At 45.0% G+C, this 24403-nt stretch overlaps 8 non-coding genes across 8 annotated transcripts; 6 read left to right on the forward strand and 2 right to left on the reverse strand.

Annotated features, from left to right (window-relative positions):
* Nucleotides 1-848: 848 nt before the first annotated feature.
* Nucleotides 849-930, forward strand: trnas-aga (transfer RNA serine (anticodon AGA)). Its single transcript has one exon. It is a non-coding gene; the product is annotated as a tRNA-Ser (tRNA).
* An 11967-nt stretch (nucleotides 931-12897) lies between these two features.
* On the forward strand, nucleotides 12898-12988 carry trnar-ucu (transfer RNA arginine (anticodon UCU)). Its single transcript is given in 2 exon segments — nucleotides 12898-12934; nucleotides 12953-12988. It is a non-coding gene; the product is annotated as a tRNA-Arg (tRNA).
* A 1186-nt stretch (nucleotides 12989-14174) lies between these two features.
* trnap-ugg (transfer RNA proline (anticodon UGG)) lies at nucleotides 14175-14256 on the reverse strand. Its single transcript has one exon. It is a non-coding gene; the product is annotated as a tRNA-Pro (tRNA).
* A 601-nt stretch (nucleotides 14257-14857) lies between these two features.
* trnaw-cca (transfer RNA tryptophan (anticodon CCA)) lies at nucleotides 14858-14929 on the reverse strand. Its single transcript has one exon. It is a non-coding gene; the product is annotated as a tRNA-Trp (tRNA).
* A 345-nt stretch (nucleotides 14930-15274) lies between these two features.
* Nucleotides 15275-15356, forward strand: trnai-gau (transfer RNA isoleucine (anticodon GAU)). Its single transcript has one exon. It is a non-coding gene; the product is annotated as a tRNA-Ile (tRNA).
* A 992-nt stretch (nucleotides 15357-16348) lies between these two features.
* On the forward strand, nucleotides 16349-16438 carry trnar-ucu (transfer RNA arginine (anticodon UCU)). The gene is given in 2 exon segments: nucleotides 16349-16385; nucleotides 16403-16438. It is a non-coding gene; the product is annotated as a tRNA-Arg (tRNA).
* Nucleotides 16439-19973: 3535 nt separating this feature from the next.
* trnas-gcu (transfer RNA serine (anticodon GCU)) lies at nucleotides 19974-20055 on the forward strand. The gene has a single exon. It is a non-coding gene; the product is annotated as a tRNA-Ser (tRNA).
* A 1662-nt stretch (nucleotides 20056-21717) lies between these two features.
* Nucleotides 21718-21799, forward strand: trnas-aga (transfer RNA serine (anticodon AGA)). The gene has a single exon. It is a non-coding gene; the product is annotated as a tRNA-Ser (tRNA).
* The last annotated feature ends 2604 nt before the right edge of the window (nucleotides 21800-24403 follow it).

Here is a 24403-nt window from a genome sequence, read left to right on the forward strand (position 1 = left end):
AAATACATTTCATCAGAATACAGTGAATGAGAATTTCAAAATGCTGCTTAGATGATGTGGCATCGTGTTCATTCAAACACATTGCTGCAAGCTGGTCATTATTGGGCGTTAGGAACTCTTGGTTATCACAGATTGTAAGAAGTGACATGCGATAGCTAATTAAATGCGACTCCGAAAATAAAATTCACCTAAGATTCTCATCATCACCGTGTTTCTAATGGAAAATCCAGCTTCAATTTGCTTTCAGTTGTTTAAATGAAAGAACAGGCCTCAAAACTAAACAACGATTTCCCAGTCGGAAACAATAATAAAACAGGTGGTTTAAACTGTCCAGAAAAAAACAGACAAAACAGGTTCAGTTTACAAACTGTGCTGTGGATATATCTGGTGTGTGATGAAATCAGCAACTAATCTGCTTCCATAATTATAACTGATTGAAATAGCTGCTGTTTGAGGGGTGTGTGATGGTGGTATAGTGGTGAGCATAGCTGCCTTCCGAACAGTTGACGCGGGTTCGATTCCCGGCCGTCGCATTGGTAATTTATTTAGATTCTTATCCGCGGCCTCTTGTGTTTTAAACCAAGTGGACAAGAACAGAGGGAACGCAACATTTGACAATTAAGAAATAAAATAGAGGTGTTATTATTTATTGTTCGGACGTAATTCGTTTCCAATGAAGGAATATTGAAATTGGAAAACAAGTCTCTGACCTGACAAATGAATTCCCCGCCAGAGACAAAGATACAAAGTAAAAGTGGAAGAACACATTTCAGCTCACACACTGTGCTCTGCACAATCCCGGTGCCTGATGAAGTTAATATCAACATTACTCAGATTATAAATGTGCAGCTGCGATGGCCGAGTGGTTAAGGCGTTGGACTAGAAATCCAATGGGGTTTCCCCGCGCAGGTTCGAGCCCTGCTCGCAGCGGTTATGATTAGGAAGTGTTTACTTCCGATATTTCAGGCATCCAAAAAAAACCTCATCTTTCAGTATGAAGTATTTCGATCACGATCAATCTTTCAGCTGCATGGCTCCAGGCCGGGTGTAGGAAGGTGAGTTTGGAAACATATGTGTGTCCGTGGGCTAGCATGGACAAGTTAGGCCGAATGGGCTCTGAGTCAGAAAGGTTTACAATATGGGAACAGGCCCTTCGGCCCAACTTGCCCATGCCGCCCTGTTTTTTTTAAACCACTAAACTAATCCCAATTGCCCACATTTGGCCCATATACCTCTAAACCCATCTTAACCATGTAACTGTCGAAATGCATTTTAAAAGACAAAATTGTACCCGCCTCTACTACCACATCTGGCAGCTTGTTCCAGACACTCACCACTCTGTGAAAAAAAATGCCCTTCTGAACATTTTTCTATCTCTCCCCTCTCACCTTAAATCTGTGCCCTCTACCTTTAGACTCGCCTACCTTTGGGAAAATATATTGACTATCTAGCTGCTCTGCGCTCCTCATTATTTTATAGATCTCTATAAGACCAAATCTCAGCCCCCTACCTCCAGAGAAAAAAAAAAGTCTATCCAGCCTCTCCCTATAACTCAAACCAAGTCCTGCTGGTATCCTGGTAAATCTTTTCTGCTCGCTTTCTACTTTAATAATAGCCTTTCTGTAATAGAGTGAACAGAATTGTACACAGTATTCCAAGTGTGGCCTTGCCAATGTTTTTCATGACTTCAACAAGACGTCCCAACTCCTGTATTCAATGTTCTGACCGATGAAACCAAGTATGCCGAATGCCTTCTTCACCACTCTGTCCACCTGTGACTTCACTTTCAAGGAGCTATGTACCTGTACCCCTAGATCTCTTTGTTCTGTCACTCTCCCCAGTGCCCTACCATTAACTGAGTAAGTCCTGCCCTGGTTCAATCTACCAAAATGCATCACCTCACATTTATCTAAATAAAAGTCCATCTGTCATTCATCAGCCCACTGGCCCAATTGATCAAGATCCCATTGCAATTGGCGATAACTTTCTTCACTGTCCACTATGCCACGAATCTTGGTGTCATCTGCAAACTCACTAACCATGACTCCGATATTCTCATCCAAATCATTAATACAAATGACAAATAACAGCGGACCAGCACTGATCCCTGAGGCTGGTAACAGGATTCCAGTTTGAAAAACAATCCTCTACACCCATCCCCTGGCTTCTGTCAAGAAGCCAATTTTGCATCCATTAAGATGCCTCACCCTGGATCCCATGAGATTTAATCTTTATGCAACAACCTACCTTGTGGCAGCTTGTCAGTGTATTGCATGGTGCCTTTTGTTTCCAAAATGTATCAGTAAAGGGGATTAGCAGGATAAATATGTGGGGTTACTGAGACAGGTTCTGGGTGGGATGGTATCTCAGAGAGTTGGTTCAGACTCAATGGACCAAATGGCCTCCATCTGCACTGGAGGGATTCTATTGCAGTTAAGGCTGAGATAGACAAATTTTGGATTCTTAGGGAATCGAGGGAGTGGGGAGTAAACTGGAGTTCAACCCAAGATCTGAAACTCTGTAAGAAGCTAGTATGCCCACATCTCAATACTGCACCCATACTTTGGAACCCATACGTTCAAAGAGATATTCAGCTCATAGAGAGAGTGCAAAGACATGAAACCTGGAAAATGAAAGGCATGAGGGGAATAGCTTATGAGGGATTAAGGATTCTTGAATTGCAATCTGTAGAGAAGGCTGATTTATGGTTTAGTTCAATATTATCAAATTGATACATGGCCTTATTGCCTAAGCTTCAAAAGCTTTATTCACAGCGAATGTATTTTGGTGGATGTCAGTACAAAGTACAGAAATCTGGTTCATGTGATGATATTCACAATTTGTTCTCCCCACATAGAATTGTTGATATTTCAAAAGTTTTACCTGATTTTGATGCTGAAAATGTAGTGACCTTTAGAAAACTTGTCAGAAATAACGTGTGATTTCTCTCTTTGTATTGTCTGATGCTGTTGCTGTTCTGTGTTTTGTTGTTCTGTTGTTTTAATGCTGTGCCTCTGTACTTTGCACTGTATAAAGACACATAAATCATAATTGTATTAATCATACAATCCCTACAGTACAGAAAGAGGCCATTTGGCCCACTAAACCCTATTCCCATAACCCCACATATTTACCCTGCAAATCCCCTGACACTCAGAGTCAATTTAGCATGGCCAATAAATCTAATCTCCACAGACAAGGGGAGAATGTGCAAACTCCACACAGATAGTGACCTGAGGCTGCAATTGAACCCGGGTCCCTGACACTGAAGGAGCAGTGCTAACCACTGTGTCACCCTTGAATGGGGAAACATTATCGATGAGCCACGTGGTCAATGTCTGCTCTTATTTACTGTGTTCTTGTGACTGGAGGAGACGGATCCATGGATACTGAGGAAAATATGGGTGGAAATTGCAGAGGCTTTGGCCAAAAGTTCCCTATCCAAGCTCATGATGCCAGAGAACCGGAGAATTGCAAATGGTAAACACTCTTCTTCAGAAAAGGCTGTGAGGAGAAGCCAATTAAAGTCCAATAAATTTAACCTCAGCAATGTGGAATATTCTCCAAACAATAACTGCAGATAAAATTAACTCTCGCTTGTGCTAATGTGCATTAATTAAGGAAACCACTCATGTAATTCATAAAGGTGAATTATGTTTAATGAATTTGCTCGAGATTTAGGGAACAGAAAAGGTTGATGAGGGTAATGTGGTTAATGTGAACATGGACTGTCAAAAAGCATTTTATAAATAAAGGGCCACACAGCAAACTTGTGGGAACATTTGGAGCTGATAGAATAAAAGTGACAGCAGAACATGGATAGGAACCTGACTGAGTGACAGGAAACACAGCAGTGGGAAATGTTTTTATTTGGAATAGAGCTCGGTTAAAGTGGGATTCCAGGAGGGTTGGTGATCGGAATCCTGCTCTTCCTGATCCATATTAGAGACATCGGCAATGCTGTACAGAGCACACACTCAAACTGTGGGAATTACACAATACATGGCAGCATTGTGAACTGTGAGGGGGGAGTGCTGAAACTCACAGTTTCTGAGACAGCTTGTGGATTGGTCAAACAAGACCAATTTAAAGTAGAGAAGTGTGAAATGATTTATTTCAGTGGGAAGAAAAGGGAGAGACAATATGAAAGAAATGGTACAATTGTAAAGGCATGCGGGAACAAGGGACCTGTGGATAAATGTGACACTAATAATTGCTGTTTAGGTGGCAGGTTGAGAGTGTGGTTACTAAGGTATTTGGGATTGTGAGCTTTATACGTAGGGACAGAGCTTACAAGAGCAAACAAGTTATGGGAAACCTGTATAAAACCCTGGTTTGGCCTCAGTTGGAGTGTCGCACTCTGATCTGGACAGCAGTGTTTAGAAAGGGTGTGAAGGCATTAGAGAGGGTGCAATAAATCTCTGGGCACGGGTCCAGGGATGGGGAGGTTCAGTTTAATCGGTAGATTGGAGAATTTGGGTCTTTGGTGAAGAGAAGGTTGAGAGGAGATTTGATCGAGGTGTTCAGGATTGTGGAGGGAATTGGAAGGAGCTGATAGGGAGAAGCTGTCATGTCCCAATCTTCCTCTGTCAGGAAGTGTTCCCCAAACTGAATGAACAGGACATCGTTCCCGGTTACACTTCTCCAGCAATGCGAAATATTCCCAGTATTTGTTTCAATGTGAAACATTTAAGATAATTATACAAACACAATATATTGTTTAGAGTAAAGAAGAAACATTAAAAGTGAAAATTCATGTTGATGTCCCTCTGCGGGGCTTTTAGTCTTTCCAGTGTGGGCCAGTGGTCTGATTAATCCGATGGTGCTTTTCCCAGTCGCCTGTGTAACGTGGCTCGAATCCCAGCCTTCAGTTTTTGAACTGCACAGCGGAGCGTTGAAGGAAGTGTTGGGGCTGAATGGCCTCATCTGTGCTTTAATCCTCCTGCTGTCTGGTGAGCTGATCTGACATCCACCCCAGAGTGGAGTCGCTGCACAGATCGCCTTAAAAATGGGCTCTAAGCTGAGGGAGTGACTGTGAATCTCGTCACCACTTCCATCCTGACTAATTTCCTCCATTTCAAACCGTCCATCAATGTCAGAAGGAGTCAGAACCAGAGTAGGAGACTCCACCAATGATTCAGTCCCATCTTCCACCATTTGAACATCCTGCCTTGCCTCACACCTTCTCTGTTCTCCAGCAGCGGGGATGTTCCAGGGTCTTGGTTACTCGGAATGCCCTGTTCCAGGATTTCCTCGCTCTAAAGCTGATGACTGTTGATGTCTGTCAGCAAGTTGTTGGGAATTGGCTCCTCTTCATCTCCAACCTCAGACCAATCAGGAACTTCCATCTTCCAAGCTTCTAGGGGCTGGTTGAGCTGAAACAACAAGAATTGAGGATTTTGCAGTGTTGTTACATTCCAGCAGATTTCATTAAACACCAACTTTTTCACTTCATTAACAACTGGAGGAATAGCAATGGAATGTATTGGCCCATTTATCCTCACATAGGAGTTGGGACATCATGTTGAAGTCATGTTAAGGCCCCACTAGGAATACTGTGTGCAGTTCTGGTCACCCTATTATAGACAGAATATTATTAAACTAGAAAGAGTTCAGAAAAGATTTACTCGGATACTACTGGGACTTGATGGTTTAAGTTATAAGGAGAAACTGAATAGACTGGGATTTTTTTCCCTGGAGTGTAGGAGGCTTAGGGGTAATCTTATAGAGGTCAATAAAAGAATGAGGGCCATAGATGAGATAGATAGTCAATATCTTTTCCCAATTTCAGGGAGTCTTAAAGTGGAGGGTGTAGGTTTAAGGTGAGAGGAGAGAAACACAAAAGGGTCCAGAGGAGGTGAGTGTTTGGAACGAGCTGTCTGAGGTAGCAGTAGAGGCAGTTACAATATTGTCTTTTCAAAAGCATTTAGATAGTTACATTGGGTAAGATTGGTATAAGGGGTATTGGGAAAAAACTGAGAATATGGAATAGAGATAGAGGATCAGCCATGATCACACTGAATGATGGAACAAGCACGATGGGCTGAATGGCCTCCTCCTCTTCCGAGTTTCTATGTTTTCAGGTTCTGATGAAAGGTCACAGACCTGAAACACTAACTCTGTGCAGCATCTGTTTGCAGAGAGAAACAATCTGCTGAGCTTTCTTTTCTGTTTCATTTCTGATTTCCAGTGTCTGAACTGAACCCAGCCAGAGTCAGCACCTTCAGGAGAGAGAGAGAGAGGAACCAGTGAGTGTGGAACTGAACCCAGCCAGAGTCAGCACCTTCAGGAGAGAGAGAGAGGAACCAGTGAGTGTGGAACTGAACCCAGCCAGAGTCAGCACCTTCAGGAGAGAGAGAGAGGAACCAGTGAGTGTGGAACTGAACCCAGCCAGAGTCAGCACCTTCAGGAGAGAGAGAGAGGAACCAGTGAGTGTGGAACTGAACCCAGCCAGAGTCAGCACCTTCAGGAGAGAGAGAGAGGAACCAGTGAGTGTGGAACTGAACCCAGCCAGAGTCAGCACCTTCAGGAGAGAGAGAGAGGAACCAGTGAGTGTGGAACTGGACCCAGCCAGAGTCAGCACCTTCAGGAGAGAGAGAGAGGAACCAGTGAGTGTGGAACTGAACCCAGCCAGAGTCAGCACCTTCAGGAGAGAGAGAGAGGAACCAGTGAGTGTGGAACTGAACCCAGCCAGAGTCAGCACCTTCAGGAGAGAGAGAGAGAGGAACCAGTGAGTGTGGAACTGAACCCAGCCAGAGTCAGCACCTTCAGGAGAGAGAGGTAACTAATCTAAACCCTGTATCTAAAAACAGAGGTAGAGAGGAAAGAGGGAACCAATGAGCAGTGAGCCGAATGTCAGTCGTAGGGCAGTTGGTGGAGTCCATTATCAAGTATTTGGAAAGCAGTGTTATAATCAGATAAAGTCAGCATGGATTTACAAAAGGGAAATCATGCTTGAGAAAACTACTGGAATTCTTTGAGGATATAACTACTAGAGTTGACCAGGGGGAACCTGTGGATATGTTTTTTGAGACTTTCAGAAGGCTTTTGACAAGATCTCCCATAATGTTTTAAAGGTTAAAGTTTGATTATTAGTGTCACAAGTAGGTTTACATTAACACTGCAATGAAGTTATTGTGAAAATCGCCCAGTCGCCACACTCTGCCGCGTGTCCGGGTAGACTGAGGGAGAATTTAGTACGGCCAGTGCACCGAAGCAGCACATCTTTTCAGATTGTGGGAGGAAGTCGGAGAGAAAACCCACAGAGACACGGGGGGAATGTGCAGACTCCACACAGACAGTGACCCAAGCCGGGAATCGAACCCAGGTCCCTCGTGCTGTGACACAGCAGTGATACCCAGTGTGCTGCCCTTCTACTGTGTAAAGTTAAAGTACATGGGATTGTGTGTAGCATCTTGAGATGGATAGAAAGCTGGTTAGCAGACAGGAAAGAAAGAGATGACATAAATGGGTCTTTTTCCAATTGGAAGGCAGTGATTAGTGGGGTACCACAGGGATCTGTGCTGGGACCCCAACTGTTCATATTATATATTAATAGTTTGGACACGGGAACTAAATGTTTAATCTCCCAATATGTAGATGATACAATATTGGGTGGGAGGGTGAGCTGTGAGGGGGATGCAGAGATCCTTCAGTCTGATTTGGACAGGCTGAGTGTGTGGGATCTGCATGGCCGATGCAGTGTAATGTGGATAAATATGCAGTGATCACTTCATTATCCACTTCAGTAGCAAAAATAGGAAGGCAGATTATTATTTGAATGGGTGTAAATTAAGAGAGCTGGATACTCAGCAAGATCAAGATGTTCTTGTGCATCAGTCAGTAAAATCATGTTGAAGCTGTATAAGACTTTAGTTAGGCTGCATTTGGAGTGTTGTGTATAATTCTGGGTGCCACACTTCCGGAAGGATGTTGATGCATTGGAAAGGGTGCAGAAGAGATTTTCCAGGATGTTGCCTGGTTTGGAGGATATGGACTAGAAAGAAAGGTTGAACAAACTTGGATTGTTTTCTTTGGAGCATCGGAGGAGCAGGGGGGACCTGAGAGAGGTTTACAAGATTATGACAGGCTTGGATAGAGTGGATTGTCAGAGTCTTTTCCCGAGGGTCAAAGGATCAAATACTCGGGACAAAGGTGAGAGTGAGAGAGGGAAAGTTTAAAGGAGATGTAAGGGGTAAGTTTTTCAGACAGAGAGTGGGGAATGCCTGGAACGTACTGCCGGAGGAAATAGTGGAAGCAGATTCTGTAACAACGTTCAAGAGGCATCTGGATAGATCCATGAATCAGCAGGAACACAGGGATATGGACCACATCGAGGCAAGAAAATATTAGATGAGAGAGGTGTAATATGTCTGCAGAGGGAGAAGTTCCTTCACCAAAACCCCTTTATTTACACCTCTAACAGCAGTACACAGAGCGCTAACAGTTTATCTCCGGGGGTGTCAGAGGAACGGGCACTCCCGATTAAGTACAAGGCAAAGACTCCCTGATTGTCCCATCAATTGGATCCTTAATCAGGGAGTTCTGGCTCCAATCGGCCAACCTCAATGGCCTGATTGAAGTCATTACAAGAGGCATCTGTGTCAGCACAGACTGGGTGGGAAGAGGGTCTGTTCCTGGGCTGTACTGTTCTTTGTTCAGTCCCTGAAAGTAAGTGCAGAGATACAGCAGACAAAAAGATGGCAAATGGTATGTTGGCCTTGGGAGCGAGAGGAATTCTGTCTAGGAATAGGGATGTTTTACTGCTGTTGTATAGGGCAATGATGAGGCCACACCTGGAGTATTGTGTGTAGTATTGGTGTCCTTATCTGAGGAAGGATGTCCTTGCTGCAGGGGGAGGGCAGTGAAGGTTCACCAGGTTAATTCCTGGGATGGCCAGTGTGTCGTATGAGGAAAGATGAAGTCAGTTAGGATTATGTTCACTGGAGTTTAGAAGATTGAGAGGGGGCTCATAGGAAGTTATAAAATTCTAACAGGACTGGAAAGGGGAGATTCAGGAAGAATGTTACTGATATCCTTTGTGTAAGGATAAGGGATGAATGTTTAGGACTGAGGTGAGGAGAAATTTCTTCACCAGAGAGGGGTGAATCTGTGGAAATCGCGAATGCAGAAAGAAGTTGAGGCCAAAATGTGTGATGTCATTGATTAGGGGAGGCAGTGGTGTCATGGGCTCGTAACCCAGAGACTCTGGTAATGCTCTAGGAACCTGGGTTCAAAACCCAACAGGGCAGATGATGAAATGTGAATTCAATATGAATCTGCAATGAAAAATCTATTTGTTGCTTGTGATAAAACCCTATCTGGTTTATTAATGCCCTTTAGGGAAGGAAATCTGCTGGGCAGGAGTGTGTTTGAATTGTCAAGTCTAGAGATAACAAAAGCGTGGATGAGGGTTTCAGGTACGGGTGAGTTGAGGTATTACAAACAATGTGTGATGTTACACAGCTGGAAATCGGTGATCTTGGTGAAGGAACAGATATGTGGTCAGAAACTCATTTCCGAGTCTGATGAGATGCCAAGAATGAGGGTTTGTTTCAACCTCGGACAGTAACCAGTGGGAGAGATGGAGTCAGTGACTGGGAACAGAATTTGTGGAGGGAACATTGGTCTTCTAAATATTTAATTGGGGGAATTCTCTGCTGAACCCGTGTTAGAAGTTGGAGAAGGAGTTTAATAATTTAATAACAGGGGATTGGTTGTGAGAGGTGGGGTTGAGCTGGGTGTTATCAGCATACATGTGAAAACTAACACTGTGCTTTCAGATAATGTCACTGAGGGGTAAGGTGTAGATGAAAAATAGGAGGGAGCCAAAGATAGATCCCAGGGCGATTTGGGTGGTAACAGATCAGGAGTGGGAAGAGAAACCATTGCAGGTGATATTCTGTATATGATCAGAAAGATAAGAATGGAACCAGGTGAGTGCAGTCTTACCCAGCTGAATGTCCACGCCTTTGACATGGTTGACTGCACCATCCTGCTCCAATACCTTCCCACTGTCAGGTCAGTGTGCACAGCAGATGAAGATGTTAATGTACCTGACATCCGGGGAAAACTGATGATGAATAAAGGGCTGGGCCTCAGTAAATGAGTGTAGAGAAGGCTGGAATTCTCAATCATCTTCATCTCGAGCAGCAGCTCTTCCATCTCAATGTGTGTGGTGAGATCAGGCCATTCTGCTCAGTCAGGAACACCCAGACTGACTGTAAGAGAGAGAGAGGCTGGAATTAGAACCAAACCATAAGGGAGATCCACTTAGAGTTACCAAGGCCCACCCCCAAAAGACAGGAAGATCACAGCATCTAACCACAGCCTCTGCAAAGTGAGGTGCTGTAAAACCCGGTGTGACACTGAGCCCCACCCAAAGCACAGGAAGATCCCAGTTTCTGTGCTGATTTGGTCTGATTCCACCAGGTTTGCAGCAGGAAGACTGGGGAACTGCAGCAATACATGTTTACACAGGAAGCTGCCATTGGAAAGACTAAGCTGCGGATTTATAGAATCCACAGGGCAGAAGGCGATCATTCGGCCCATCGAGTCTGCACCAACCACAATCCCACCCAAGTCCTATCTCCATAATCCCATGCATTTACCCTGGCTGGTGCCCCTGGAAACGACAAGGGGCAATTTAGCCCGGCCAATCCACCCAACCCGCACATCTTTGGGCTGTGGGAGGATCCCGGAGGAAACCCACGGGGAGACCGTGCAAACTCCCCACAGTCAGTGACCCAAACCGGGAATCGAACCCGGCTCCCTGGCGCTGTGAGGCAGCGGTGAGAACCACTGTGCCACCGGGCCGCCCCATTTCCAGCCGGGCGGGACGGGATTCCCGCTCCCAAAACCCTTCCCCCATCCGGAGCCCCGCCGCGGGCTCAGGATCCGGGCCCGGGGACTGAAGCCCCTGGCGGGACATTCGCTGCCGCTCCGCGCGGTGTCTGATTGGCCCAGGGGAAATCCCCGCCCACGGCCTGTGACCGGCAGCTGGGAAACCAATCGGGAATCGCCGCATCACCGTTATCCAATGGTCGCTCTGCTCAGATTGAGTGACAGCTACTTGATCCAATCCGAGAGCTCCATAGTCTGAAGTGCGCGATCATTGAAAATGATGCTGCCAATTGTAACCAATCGCAGACCGCGTTGCTACATGCGCCCTCTATGTGATTGACATCTTCTTCAGCCAATCGGAACGCACTGACCATTTGGAATGCGCCGCGACGGCGCGACTCGCGCAGCGTCACTCCCAGCCCAGCGTCATTGCGTCATTCAATTCGATCCGGAGCTGAAACCAATGGGAAATCAAAGCGCTGGAGACGGGGGAATCCTTAAAGCGGAACCGCACAGATAATTATAATTGTACAATTATAATTCGTTGCTGTCAGTTAAAGCGGACAAAGGACTGCCGAAAGTCACAGAATACAAAATGTGAAACCCGCGTGATAGGAATTACGAATTAAATGAAGCGGACAGGCGACAAAAATGAACGAGAGGAAAGTAAGCTGGAATCAGGGGAGTTTAGAGAGGGAATTCCAGAGCTGAGACCCAGAGAGCTGAAAGAACTATAATCAGTGCTGGAGTGAACCAAGTAAAAAGTCTGACAACAGACTTTGTTTACCCCAGTCCAACGCCGGCACATCCACATCAGGAGTGAACCAAATCAGAGATGCTCACGAAGGCAGAATCAGAGAAGCTCAGATATCTCAGAGAATTGTTAGGCTGGAGATGACGAAAGGCAGGATGAGCTGAGGACATGGAGGGATTTGGAAACACGGTTAAGAATATTAAAATTGAGACATTGCTTAACCACGAGTCAGTGTTTGTCACTGAGCACAGGGTTGATGCATTAAGCGTATTTGGAGGGAACACTGATTTAATGACGAGAAATCAATTAGTAGCTTCCTGGACACAGCAGCACAATAAATCGGATCAGAAGTGAACTACATGGCCCCTCAAGCCTGCTGCTCCATTCAATGCGATCATGCTTTCGATTCCCAAACCACAGAATCGTTAAAATGCAGTAACAGTCCATTCGGCCCATCAGGTTTGCACTACATTATTGAAGCTGCGCGCTATCTAATCCCACTCTCCCGCCTCATCACCCCAGAGACCCGGGTTTGGTCCTGGCCTTTGCTGACTGTGCAGATTTTGCACATTCTCCCCCAGAGATTCCTCTAGTTGCTCTGGTTTGTTTCCATGGTTCAAAGATGTGAAGGTTAGATGGATTGGCCATGATAAATGTTCCTTTAGTTTCCAAAGATGTGTACAATAGGCACTGAATCGGTTCAATATCGGTTCAATTCACTGAATCGGTGGCGAGTAGAATAACAATGCAGATTATCAATTTGAATTATTCAAAATCATAGAATGGAGCATCCGTTGTGAATGAAAGGAAACTTTAAACTGTGCAGCTGTGCTGTGCTTCAGGAGCTGGTTTTACACCAATCTCCATTATTCAAAAATGTTGCCTCACCTGCTGAGCATTTCCAGCATTTCCTGTTTGTGTTTCAGGTTTGCAGCTTCCAGCTTTGTGTTGTGTTCTGTGCAAATGTTTTATAGGGAACAGGTTCTGATCAGCCCTGTGACAGATGGAGTAGAAAGTGTCTCCCGGCTTATCAAGCCTTTGAGATTTGACTCCAAGCGATACAGGAGAATGAGAAAGAGAGAGAGGGAGGATCATTCTGTGATGGACACATTTCCTGTATAAAGGTGTGTATTTCCACAGCTCTCTCAACAGAAATAAGATGTTCCAACACGAGTTGCAATCAGTGAAGTTCTTCTTAACAGTTCATGACGTTTAAACTATGAGATTGTTGAATTTACCAATAGTTTCTACATTGTCAAAAATCCATATATGGACAAGTAAAGTGAAAATCCCCAGTACGTGGCTCTGTGGCGCAATGGAAAGCGCGTTGGACTTCTAAATAAAGGCAAATTAGCCATTCAAAGGTTGTGGGTTCGAGTCCCACCAGAGTCGGATTTTTGATCAGATTCGTAGCAAACAGTTTGCTGCTTCATTGATGTGATTCAGCTTCGGCACCGACATTTCCTGCTCTGCCATCTCTCCATGCTGTTTCTGTTAACCCGGCTTTCAGGGAAACCACTGACTCGAGAATAAATCACAAACACCGGGGGCTTTCTTAAAGTTTGATACAACATTCACTGTTTGGGTTAGAAACAGTAACATCTTTCTCAATTCGATATTTCACTTCTTTTGGAAGATAAAAAAGGACAAAGAACATGCAACAGCAATTTATAAATCAATAAATAAATATCAGTGCCCTGCAATGTAGGGGTGTTATTCTGATGTGTCTGCTGCGCTTGTCCTTCCAGGCTGTCGTAGTCATGGGTTTGGAAGCTGCTGGAAAAGGAGCCTTGCTGAGTTGCTGCATCGTGTAGATGGTGCACACTGCTGTCATTGTGTGTCGGGAGTGGAGGGAGTGAATTTTTATGCGTGGGACGCGAATGAAGTGGGATGTTTTGTCCTGGATGGTGCTAACCTTCTATCGCTCTGTGTGTGTCCTGATCATCTCTTACTGCTTTTCTGTGTGTCTTTCTCTGCCTGTTACATTCGGGTTGATGTTAAGTGTTACTGTCCAGCCAGGGTGCGCTTCCCAACACGTGGGTTTGGTTTGAAATAAAAATACAATGAATAGTTTCTTCTCTCCCGCGCAACAGGGATAGGCAGGAAGTGGTAACGTTCGGGGCAGAGTGACGCAGCAGAAGCTGGACCCATAACCCAGAGGTCGATGGATCAAAACCATCATCTGTTATCATGTTCTCTTAGAAATCCTATAGTACAGAAAGAGGCCATTCGGTCCATCGAGTCTGCACCGACCACAATCCCACCCAGGCCCTACCCCCATATCCCTACATATTTTACCCACTAATCCCTCTAACCTACTCATCTCAGGACAATTTTTAGCAAGGCCAATCAACCGAACCCGCACATCTTTGGGCTGTGGGAGGAAACTCACGCAGACACGAGGAGAATGTGCAAGCTCCACACAGACACTGACCAAGCCGGGAATCGAGCCCAGGTCGCTGGAGCTGTGAAGCAGCAGTAATAACCACTGCGCTACCCCAAAACTAACAATTACAATTTTTGTTCAGCCGTTCCCCCACTAAACAAATTGCAACTTTTAAACACGGCATACCAGACTCGCTGCGAGCAAGGTTCGAACCTGCGCGGGGAAACCCCCTTAGATTCCAAGTACAACGCTTTAACCACTCGGCCATCGCAGCGCTTTAGTAAGGTCTCACTAACATCAAATAGTAACATTCGGCTGCTGCCCAAAGGCAAGTCTGAGTTTTCTCGACAGTAAATTTGTTTCATCATCTTGATTTTCATTAACGGGGAACACAGCACATTTATCCCCAGGCTCACAGTAAGTAATCTCACCAAAACAGGTTAAAGCCCAGCAGGTTTATTTGGCAGCATGAACTTTCGGAGAGTTCCCCTTTTATCAAATAAGTGTTCAGCTCAGTTGGCTGGGCAGTTTATTCAGCCAAAAGCTCGGGATTAATTCCTGTATCGGTTGAGATTGTTTTTAGCCTTGCTCCTCTCCTGAGGTATGAATTATCCTGTTAAATCACCACCAGTCAGCTCTCTCTCCTTTAATGACCCACAGAAACATCTGAGAGTGTGGTCCTTGCTTTAACTTTGCAAGAAATGAAAACCTCACAATTCTGACACATTGTTTCAGATATAAAACTGTGCAATAATAATCTGAGCATGCGAACCGGAAGCATCCCTAAAATATCATTTCTACCATCGTTTTGAAATCTGTCATTTCGGGGACAATTAACTTTAGTCAGATACAAAATCCGGCCCAGAAAAGTTTCATGAGCCTGACGTGATTTGAACACGCAACCTTCTGATCTGGAGTCAGACGCGCTACAGTTGCGCCACAGGCTCACACTGCTCCCAGCTTTTTACATCCGGGTTACGTTCGGCCAATTCAAAACCAGACAGGGCCCAGGGAATGGAACTGTCTCCCTCTTTACTTTCTGTGGTTAGACATGGAATGGAAGAGTAACAGCGAATCGAGATTAAGGAGTAAACAGCAACACGACATTATCCTGCGGGAGAAACATGTTGTTTGTTACGGGTGTTAAAACACAAGAGCTGGTTTGGTGAGAAGTCAAAAGAGAAAACGCTGGAAAATCTTAGCGGGTCTGGCAGCATCCGCAAGGAGAGAAAAGAGCTGACATTTCGAGTCCAGATGACCCTTTGTCAAAGTTTGGTGCCAAATTATTCCATGACGCGGTGGCCGAGTGGTTAAGGCGATGGACTGATAATCCATTGTCATCTGCACGCGTGGGTTCAAATCCCATCCTCGTCGGTGATGTATTTACTCTGACCCTTAAACTGATGGCTTGTTTAAGTGTTTTAAGGTTCGCAGAACCGAAATGAAGTTTGGACACACAGGCTTGAGGGGTGAATTCTCCAGAACAATTCCACATTCCCAGAATTCTCATCCTCGGAGAAACTTGAATCAAGTCAGGTTACCAGCTTTGGACAGGAGTTCACCACCCTGCAAAAATGTGGTGTCGGAATCTCCAAAGCAGACGCCAGTGGCAAGATTTTATCTTTCCAGAATCGGCAGGTCAGCCATGAAAATTAGTGCTGTATTAGCGGGATTGGCCATGCTAAATAGCCCCTTAGTGTCAGGGGGATTAGCATGGTAAACATGTGGGGTCACGGGGATACAGCCTGGATGGGATTGTTGTCGGTGCAGGTTTGATGGGCCGAATGTCGTCCTTTTACACTGAGGGCCCTCTCTGAAGTTCCAGGCGGCAGTTTTATTTCTCTGAGAAGATTGACACACCAGTTCCTAATTTCTTCACATTTTATCCCAAAAGCGGACTCAGATGAGATTCGGACCCACAACCTTTGACCATCTCACAAGACAATGACTTGCTGTCTAACATGCCAGTACCAACTGCCACAAAAGGTCCACAGCAGACACCATTTCCCTGGCCCTGCACTGAATCCTGGAACACCTAGATAACAAGGACACCTAAGTCAGACTCCTATTTATTGACTACAGCTCAGCCTTCAACACTACTATTCCCACAAAACTCCTCTCCAAACTCTGTGGCCTGGGCCTCGGCACCTCCCTCTGTGACTGGATCCTGAACATCTGAATTCACAGACTTACCTTGAATGGATTATCTCGCATTAAGTTGATCTTTCTCTACGCCCTAGTTATGTCTGTTACACCATATTCTTAACAGTTCTTGATGTTTAAACTATGAGATTGTTCAACTTACGAATAGTTTCTACATTGTCAAAAATCCATAGATGGACACGGAAAGTAAACTCCCAGCACGTGTCTCTGTGGCGCAACGGAAAGCGCGTTGGACTTCTAAATAATTAATATTAGCCATTCAAAGGTTGTGGGTTCGAGTCCCACCAGAGTCGGATTTTGGATCAGATTCGTAGTAAACAGTTTGCTGCCTCATTGATGTGATTCACCTTCGGCACCGACATTTCCTGCTCTGCCATCTCTCCATGCTGTTTCTGTTAACCCGGCTCCCAGGGAAACCACTGACTCGAGAATAAATCACAAACCCCGGTTTAATACAACATTGACTGTTTGGGTTAGAAATAGTAACATCATTTTCAATTCGAGATTTCACTCCTTTTGGAAGATAAAAAGGTTAAAGAACACACACACAACAACAGCAATTTATAAATCAATAAATAAATATCAGTGCCCTGCAATGTAGGGGTGTTATTCTGATGTGTCTGCTGCGCTTGTCCTTCCAGGCTGTCGTAGTCATGGGTTTGGAAGGTGCTGGAAAAGTAGCCTTGCTGAGTTGCTGCATCGTGTAGATGGTGCACACTGCTGTCATTGTGTGGAGGAAGTGATTTTTTATGTGTTGGAAGCGAATGAAGTGGGATGCTTTGTCCTGGATGGTGCTAACCTTCTGCAGTTCTGTTCAATCTATATTGATCCAGGCAAATTAACGCAGGAAACCAAGTGATCTGGTTTACTCCCACAGTCCAAAGATGAGCAAGTTGGGTGGATTGGCCATGCTGGATTGCCCCTTGGTTCCCCAAGGTGTTTGTATAGGGAGATTACCGGGGTGGATGTGTGGCGCCGCGGGGATAGGTCCAGTGTGCGATTCTCTGTTGAAGAGTCGGTACAAACTCGATGGGCAGAATGGGCTCCTTCAGCACTGTTGGGGTTGTGTGACTCTAAGGCCATTCGACTGTGTTACAAATTCCCTGAGGAAAAAGAATGGAAAGCTGTATTTATGAATTTACAGCATTAGATTTATTGCAGATTTTTTTTCCCTGTAAATGGTGAAAATACCCGGATCGTGTAAATAGTAGAGATATTTGTGCGGAGTCTCGAAATATATTTTATCTCTGTAGATCATCCACTGTAAAGGGAAAGCCAATACTGATTAGCAAGGATGGAATATTGTAACTTGTACAATTGCACTGATCACTTGAAAGGCCTCAAAGTTCTCGCTGGGATTTGAAACCGGGATCTCCTGTTTACTGGGTTTGTGCATTGCTCTGTTTGCTCAAGTCAACACAGACCCAATTCCCGCTCTACCTGTTCCTTGCCCGAAGGTGCTAAGATTGAGAGATCTGAGCAATGTGAACTCTGCAATTGAAGGGTTACATCCTGGCGATAGGGATATTTCTCCACAGCTGCTTTCGGAGCTGCTGAATATTTCCAGCATTTCCTCTTTCTGATTTTGTGCTTTCATTGCAGGAGTTCATTTACCGACAACCCAAATCTTGTCTCTTGGACGCAGCACCAGACAGAGCTTTTCTGTGATCTTCACACAGACAAGTTCACTTTTCACTTCCCGGCTTTAAAACCGTCTGTTTTCACACTGAGCACCCTGCGGCATCGCCTTGAAACCTCACCCCACCCTCCACCCCCACACCAGAGTCTCAGTGGTACAAGTGTATCTGAGGAATTCACAAAGACAAGGTATCACAGTGTTTATGAGGGAACATAAAGGACTAATTCATGATCAGTCAAACAGATTGATCATGTGAGAGTCTCTTTCTCTCTCTCTCTCTCACACACACACACACCACCACCACCACCACCACCACCAAGGCAGATGACGAAATTTGACATCAATAAAGACATTTGGAATTAAAAGTCCAATTCCCTCGCCCGTTAACTGAAATCCACTATTTCTTCCAAACAGCTTTCTCAGAATTACTTTCCTTGTAACTTTGTTCACTTAATTCTCACTTATCTCATTTTTTTCGGTCAGAACTGTTCCACAATGTATGTTTGATCTGGATGAATTGTTAATGTTCCAAACGAGGACAAAATGCTTTGTATCAATCGGCTAATTGAAATTCTGTGACAGGAATTCTAATCTCCTCAGGAAGAGGGTTAATGCTGAGCTGAATGAACTGTTTTTGTTTACAGGGATGAAAGGTGATGTCACTGGGCTGGTAATCCAGAGGCCCGCGCTAATCTTTGGGGACACGGAGTAAATCCCACCACGGCAGCTGGTGAAATTCAAATTCACTGATTTAACACATAGGCACATGGATAGAAAACAGAAACAGGAGGAGGCCATTCGGCCCAAACAATGCTGGAATTGAAAGCAAGCCTCAGAAATGGCGGCCTTGAAATTTCCGTCGATTTTTTCCCACAGAAAACACCTTCACAGAACAACAGAGAACATTTCACACAAAAGAAGAAAAATCTTCTGCTCAAGACGGTTGATATTTACAAACCGGGAACGCATTTACACAACAGGGGAGAATTTGTTAGAACCACAGTTGAAGATCTGTCAACGGGAGAGTTACAGTTCCAAACAGAGAGAACAGTTACACAGCAGAGAGCACAGTAACACAACACAACATACATTTCAAAACAAGGCCTATCTTTGTGTAACAGAAAATCCCTTTTCATACTCAATCAGTTTCTCCATCTCAGTGTCTTGCCGGTTTGCTCGAATATTTTCTGTCTCTCATTGTGAATGTCTCCTAATAGTTTTTTACTGCTCTTCTCTGTGTGTTTTTCTCTGTCTGTTACATTCGGGGTGATGTTAAGTGTTATTATCCAGCCAGGGTGAGCTTCCCAGGGTTTTGTTTGTAACAAAAAGTGAATAGATTCCTGGCTCGCGGGCAGCAGTAATAAGCAGGGAGGGGCTGACTTTGGGAGCAGAGTGGCGCAGCGGAAGCGTGCTGGGCCCATAACCCAGAGATCGAAACCATCCTCTGCTATCACCTACTCACTCCATCAAATAGAAACAGTGATGGTCTTAGTTTTCATTAATGAGTAGCCCAGAGCATTTGTCTCCATTTGCTGGACAGTTTATTCAGCCAACAGCGCGGGATCAATTCCCGGCTCAGTTGAGATTGATCATGAAGGCTCCGCATTCTCAGTCTTGCTCCTCTCCTGAGGTGTGAATCCTCTGGTTAAATGATAGCCAGTCAGCTCTCCCCATTGATGGCTCCCAGAAACAACTGGGACTGTGAACCTTGCTCGAATTTTTCCGACACTGGACAAATCATATCCCTCACACATTGTTCAAATAGAAAAGTTTATTAAAAATAACTAAGCATGAGAATCGGATCATCCCTAAAATTTCATTTCTATCCCAGATTTGGAATTTGTCATTTCAGGAACAATCGCAAACAACCAAAATCCAAAGACCGACACAGAAAAACTCCGTGATTCGGACACACAGCCTCTACTGGGGGGTCAGACTCTCTCCTGTTGCTCCACAAACTCACAGCACTTGCTCTGTTTTACATCAGGGTCATGTTCGGTGAATTCAAAACCAAACCGGGAGCAGAGAGGTGAACTGTCTCTCTCTTTACTTTCTCTGGATTTACATCAAATGGAAAAGTAACAACGAATCAAGAGAAAGCAGAAAGGCAGCGTTATCCTGCGGGAGAAATGTGTTCTTTGTTACGGATGTTAAAACACAAGAGGTGGTTTGGGGAGCAGCTGTTCCATGACGAGGTGGCCGAGTGGTTAAGGCGATGGATTGCTAATCTATTGTGCTCTGCACGCGTGGGTTCGAATCCCATCCTCGTCGGTGGTGTATTTGTTCCGTCTCCTTATTGCCGGGGAACTGATGATTCGCTCAGTGTTTTGAGTTTCATGGAACCAAGATGAAGTTTGGACACACAGGCTGGAGGGGTGAATGGTCCAGAACAATACCACACTCCCATATTTCTAATCCCATGAGAAACTGGAGCTGACGATCGATTCAAATCAGGACCCCAGTTTTGGACAGGAGTTTGCCACCAGGTAAACATGTGGTTTCAGAAGATCCAAAGCAGACTCCCGCTTCATTTGCGGCCCGAATGGCAGATTTTGTCTTTCCAGAATCGGCAGCTCAGCCATGAAAATTAGCGCCGTATTAGCGGGATTGGCCATGCTAAATAGTCCCTCAGTGTCAGGGGGATTAGCACGGTAAATATGTGGGGTTATGAGGATACAGGCTGGGTGGGATTGTTGTCGGTGCAGGACCGACGGAAGTTCCGTAATTAAAACTAATGCAAATAACGATTACTTACTCAGAGTGGGCGATGGTGGTATTGTGGTGAGTTTACCTGCCTTCTAAACTGTTGACTCGGGTTCGATTCCCGGCTGTTGCATTGATAATTTATTTAGAACCTGATCGCGGCCTCTCGGACTTTAAACGGAGTGAACAAAAAACAGAGGCAGGCGCGCTGGAGTTGTTTCAGAGTAACTGAGACAGGCACATGAGTGGGTTGGAGATGGGAGGATATAGGAAATTGTTTTAAATAAGGTTCATTAGCCTTTGGACGACCCTGGTAATGGAAAAGGATATGGGATGATATTAATGTTTTTTCTCTTTTAATTCACAGGTTTTAAGTCGGTCCACCTCGTGTCCAACGAGGGGCATACACGCGATGGGTCGTACTGGGGCTGCTCTTGGTTGTTCGAGATTGGCCTAGTGCTTCATGTCGTTAGTGTGTGCCTAAACTGGACCAGATACTGGGCAAGGCGACTGCTCAGTGACTATCACTGATTGCTGTGCAGACACATGGATTTGGGCCGGTGCCTGTGGGAGTTTGCACATTCTCCCCGTCCTTGCGTGGGTTTTCTCCGGGTGCTCCGGTTTCTTCCCACCCCCCAAAGATGTGCTGTTAAGCTGATTGGAGGTAATAAATTATCCCTAAGTTAGTTTCCCTCAATGTGGATGGCCATAAAAACAATAGATAGGGGTCATGGGTGGAGGGGGAACTGGTAGTATTAAAATGGCGGCGCGGGCTCGTTGGGCCGAAGGGCCTGTTTCCGGGGCTGTTTTTGTTCTTTGTTTTTAAAATAAGGGCTGATTGAGCGTTGTGAGGGATGGTGGTATAGTGGTGAGCATAGCTGCCTTCTAAGCAGTTGACCCGGGTTCGATTTCCAGCCATCGCATTGATAATTTACTTACAACTTTATCCTCTTCCTCCTGTGTTTTCAACCGAGTGGACAAAACCAGGGCGAGCGCAACAGTTTACGATAATGAAATACAATAGAGATTTGTCTTTTTCTTTGTAATGAAAAATTACTGAGATACAAAAACAAGTCTCTGACCCAGTAAGTGAGTTCTCCGTCAGAAACAAAGATACAAAAGTAAAGGAACAAATTTCAGCTCACACACTGTGCTTTGTACAATAACGGTGCCTGATGAAGTTAGTATGAACGCTACTGAGGTGATTATATTAGCGGAATAATCCGTGGAGCTGCGATGGCCGAGTGGTTAAGGCGTTGGATTAGAAATCCAATGGGGTTTCCCCGCGCAGGTTCGAGTCCTGCTCACAGCGATTATCACTGAAAGTGTTTGCTTCCGGCAGCCCCAGAGCCGGAACTCCTTCTGGTATTTTGGTGCCAAGTATGTGGGTCACCATCATGCTTTCAGCTCCATGGCGCCGGGCCGAGTGCAGGAAGGTGAGCTTGAAGAGGACACCTGGGTGTCCCTCGGGCTGGCATGGACAAGATAAGCCGAATGATTCAGTGCTGTTCCCTTTCTCTGGTTCCATGAGGGAAATCATAATGTGAGCAGATTGAAAAACAACAGCATCAGGAGCGCAAGGACAAAACAAGGTCTCATTTCAGAGAAAGATTCTTATGGAATGATACACTGAACATAAGAAATAAATTTCATCAGAATACACTGAATGATCATTTCAAAATGCTGCTTGGATGATATGACATCGTGTTCATTCAAACACATTGCTGCAAGCTGGTCATTATTGGGCGTTAGGAACTCCTGGTTATAGCAGATTGGGAATGGAAGGAGCAGCTTCACATCTGCACATTGACAGGTCAAACTGTGTCTCAGATTGACAGCTCCCAGGACAGGTTTTCCTCTCCTCTCGCTCTGTGCTGTGGATTCTCGGGGATTAGTTGGAGTTTCCCAGCTCAGTAACTGTGAAAGCCTCTGAGGCCGGCGATGCTCACAGTGTCTGTTCCCCAGATTCAGGGGGCTGCAGCCAATCAGAGCTGTGCCTGGGTTAACCCAGAGCTGGTTGAAATGGTGATATTGTTCACAAGCTGAATTCTATTTGATCAGATGTAGATACAGATTGTGTGCACTCAGTCACTAAACAACAAGATCCCACCTTCATATAAAGTTGATGAGAGGGGATGGAGGGATAGAGTGAGTTAGAGCAGTGAGACACAGACCGCCAGACAATGCCTCAGTGACAGAAATCCTTGTAAATTCCGGCTTTATCCAGGGAGATTCTCTTGGAGAAACAGAAGCTGCAGTCTCAGCTCTCATAAGAACATAAGAACTAGGAGCAGGAATAGGGTCCCCCTTCAAAACCATCATGGCTGATCTTTTTGTGGTCTCAGTTCCATTTACCCACCCGCTCACCCTTAATTCCGTTTTTGTTCAAAAATTTATCTATTCTTGCCTTAAAAACATTTAGTGATGTAGCCTCAACTGCTTCACTGGATACAGAATTCCTCAGATTCACAACCCTTTGTGTCAAAAAGTTCCTCCTCAGCTCAGTCCTGAATCCGCTTCCCCTTATTTTGAGGCTACCCTGCACCAACTCCCCCCTCCTCCACCGCCCCCACCCGCCCAGTTCTAGTTTCACCCGCCAATGGAAACAACTTCCCTGCTTCTATCTTATCTATTCCCTTCATAAATTCATATGGTTTGATAAGATTTCCCCTCATTCTTCTGAACTCCAATGAGTATACCTCCAGTCTATTCATTTTCTCCTCATACGCCAACACTCTCATCTATGGAATCAACCTAGTGAGTCTCCTCTGCACTCCCTCCAGTGCAAGTATATCCTTTCTCAAGTACACGTCACCCCACAGCACCTGCAAACCAACTCCTTGAGATTCCTGCACAAGGACACCCAGGTCCCTTTGCAGAGCAGCATGCTGCAATGTTTTCCTATTTAAATAATAGTCCATTTTGCTGTTATTCCTACCAAAATGGATGGTATCAGATTTACCAACATCGTACTCAATCTGCCAGACCCTTGCCCACTCACTTAGATTATCTATATCTCTTTGCAGACTTTCAGCATCCTCTGCACACTTTGCTCTTCCACCCATCTTAGTGTCATCTGTGAATTTTGACATATTCACATTACTCCGACTCATATTGTAGCAGAGACACATTATTAATCCCACACTCAGAAACAATGCTGCATTTTGACAGAAGAGATGGGGAGAGGCAAGAAAAAAAATGGTCCAGTTCTAAACAGTGTGCAAGCTCAGAGGGGCCTGAGTTTCAGAGAGATCTTTGAGAGTGAGATGACATTTTGAACATGTCGTTCGGAAAGCGGATTGGATCCTTGGCTTCATAAGTGGAGGCGATGTTTCTGCATAGAATCTCTGCATTGGAAAAGGAAGCCATTTGGCCCATCGAGTCTGCAATAACTTTCTGAAAGAACATCTTTGGTACAATTTTACCTGGCCAATCCCCAGAACCTATACATCCTGGGACACTGAGGGACAATTTAACATGGCCAATGCACCTAACCAGCATGCGATTGGAATGTGGGAGGAAACTGGAGCACCCAGAGGAAACACATGTAGGCACAAGGAGAACGGGCAAACTCCACACACCCAAGGCCCGAATCAAACACGGGCACCAGTGCTAACCACCGTGCCGCTTTGCCGCCCTATTTAATAAAAATATGCTTCATTGTTTTATATTTTGTTTTGCCTTAATTGCTCGTGGCTGGATTCAGGGACAGATATTGAGGATTTGAGGTAAGATGTGGAGGCACGCGATCGCTGACAGACTTTCCGACTGAAATCTTGTATTTAAAGACACCGTTATCTTGAAATCTAACTTTGGGACTCAGCAGGGGAATTGGGTGTGTTCTTTGATTGAAAAATCGTTTCATTTTATACAAGAGAGACTCGGAGATCTCATGATCAGAACAGACACACAAACA

The sequence above is a fragment of the Carcharhinus amblyrhynchos genome, unplaced genomic scaffold (assembly GCF_965287045.1).
Source record: "Carcharhinus amblyrhynchos unplaced genomic scaffold, sCarAmb.v2.hapA scaffold_42, whole genome shotgun sequence".
NCBI lineage: Eukaryota > Metazoa > Chordata > Chondrichthyes > Carcharhiniformes > Carcharhinidae > Carcharhinus > Carcharhinus amblyrhynchos.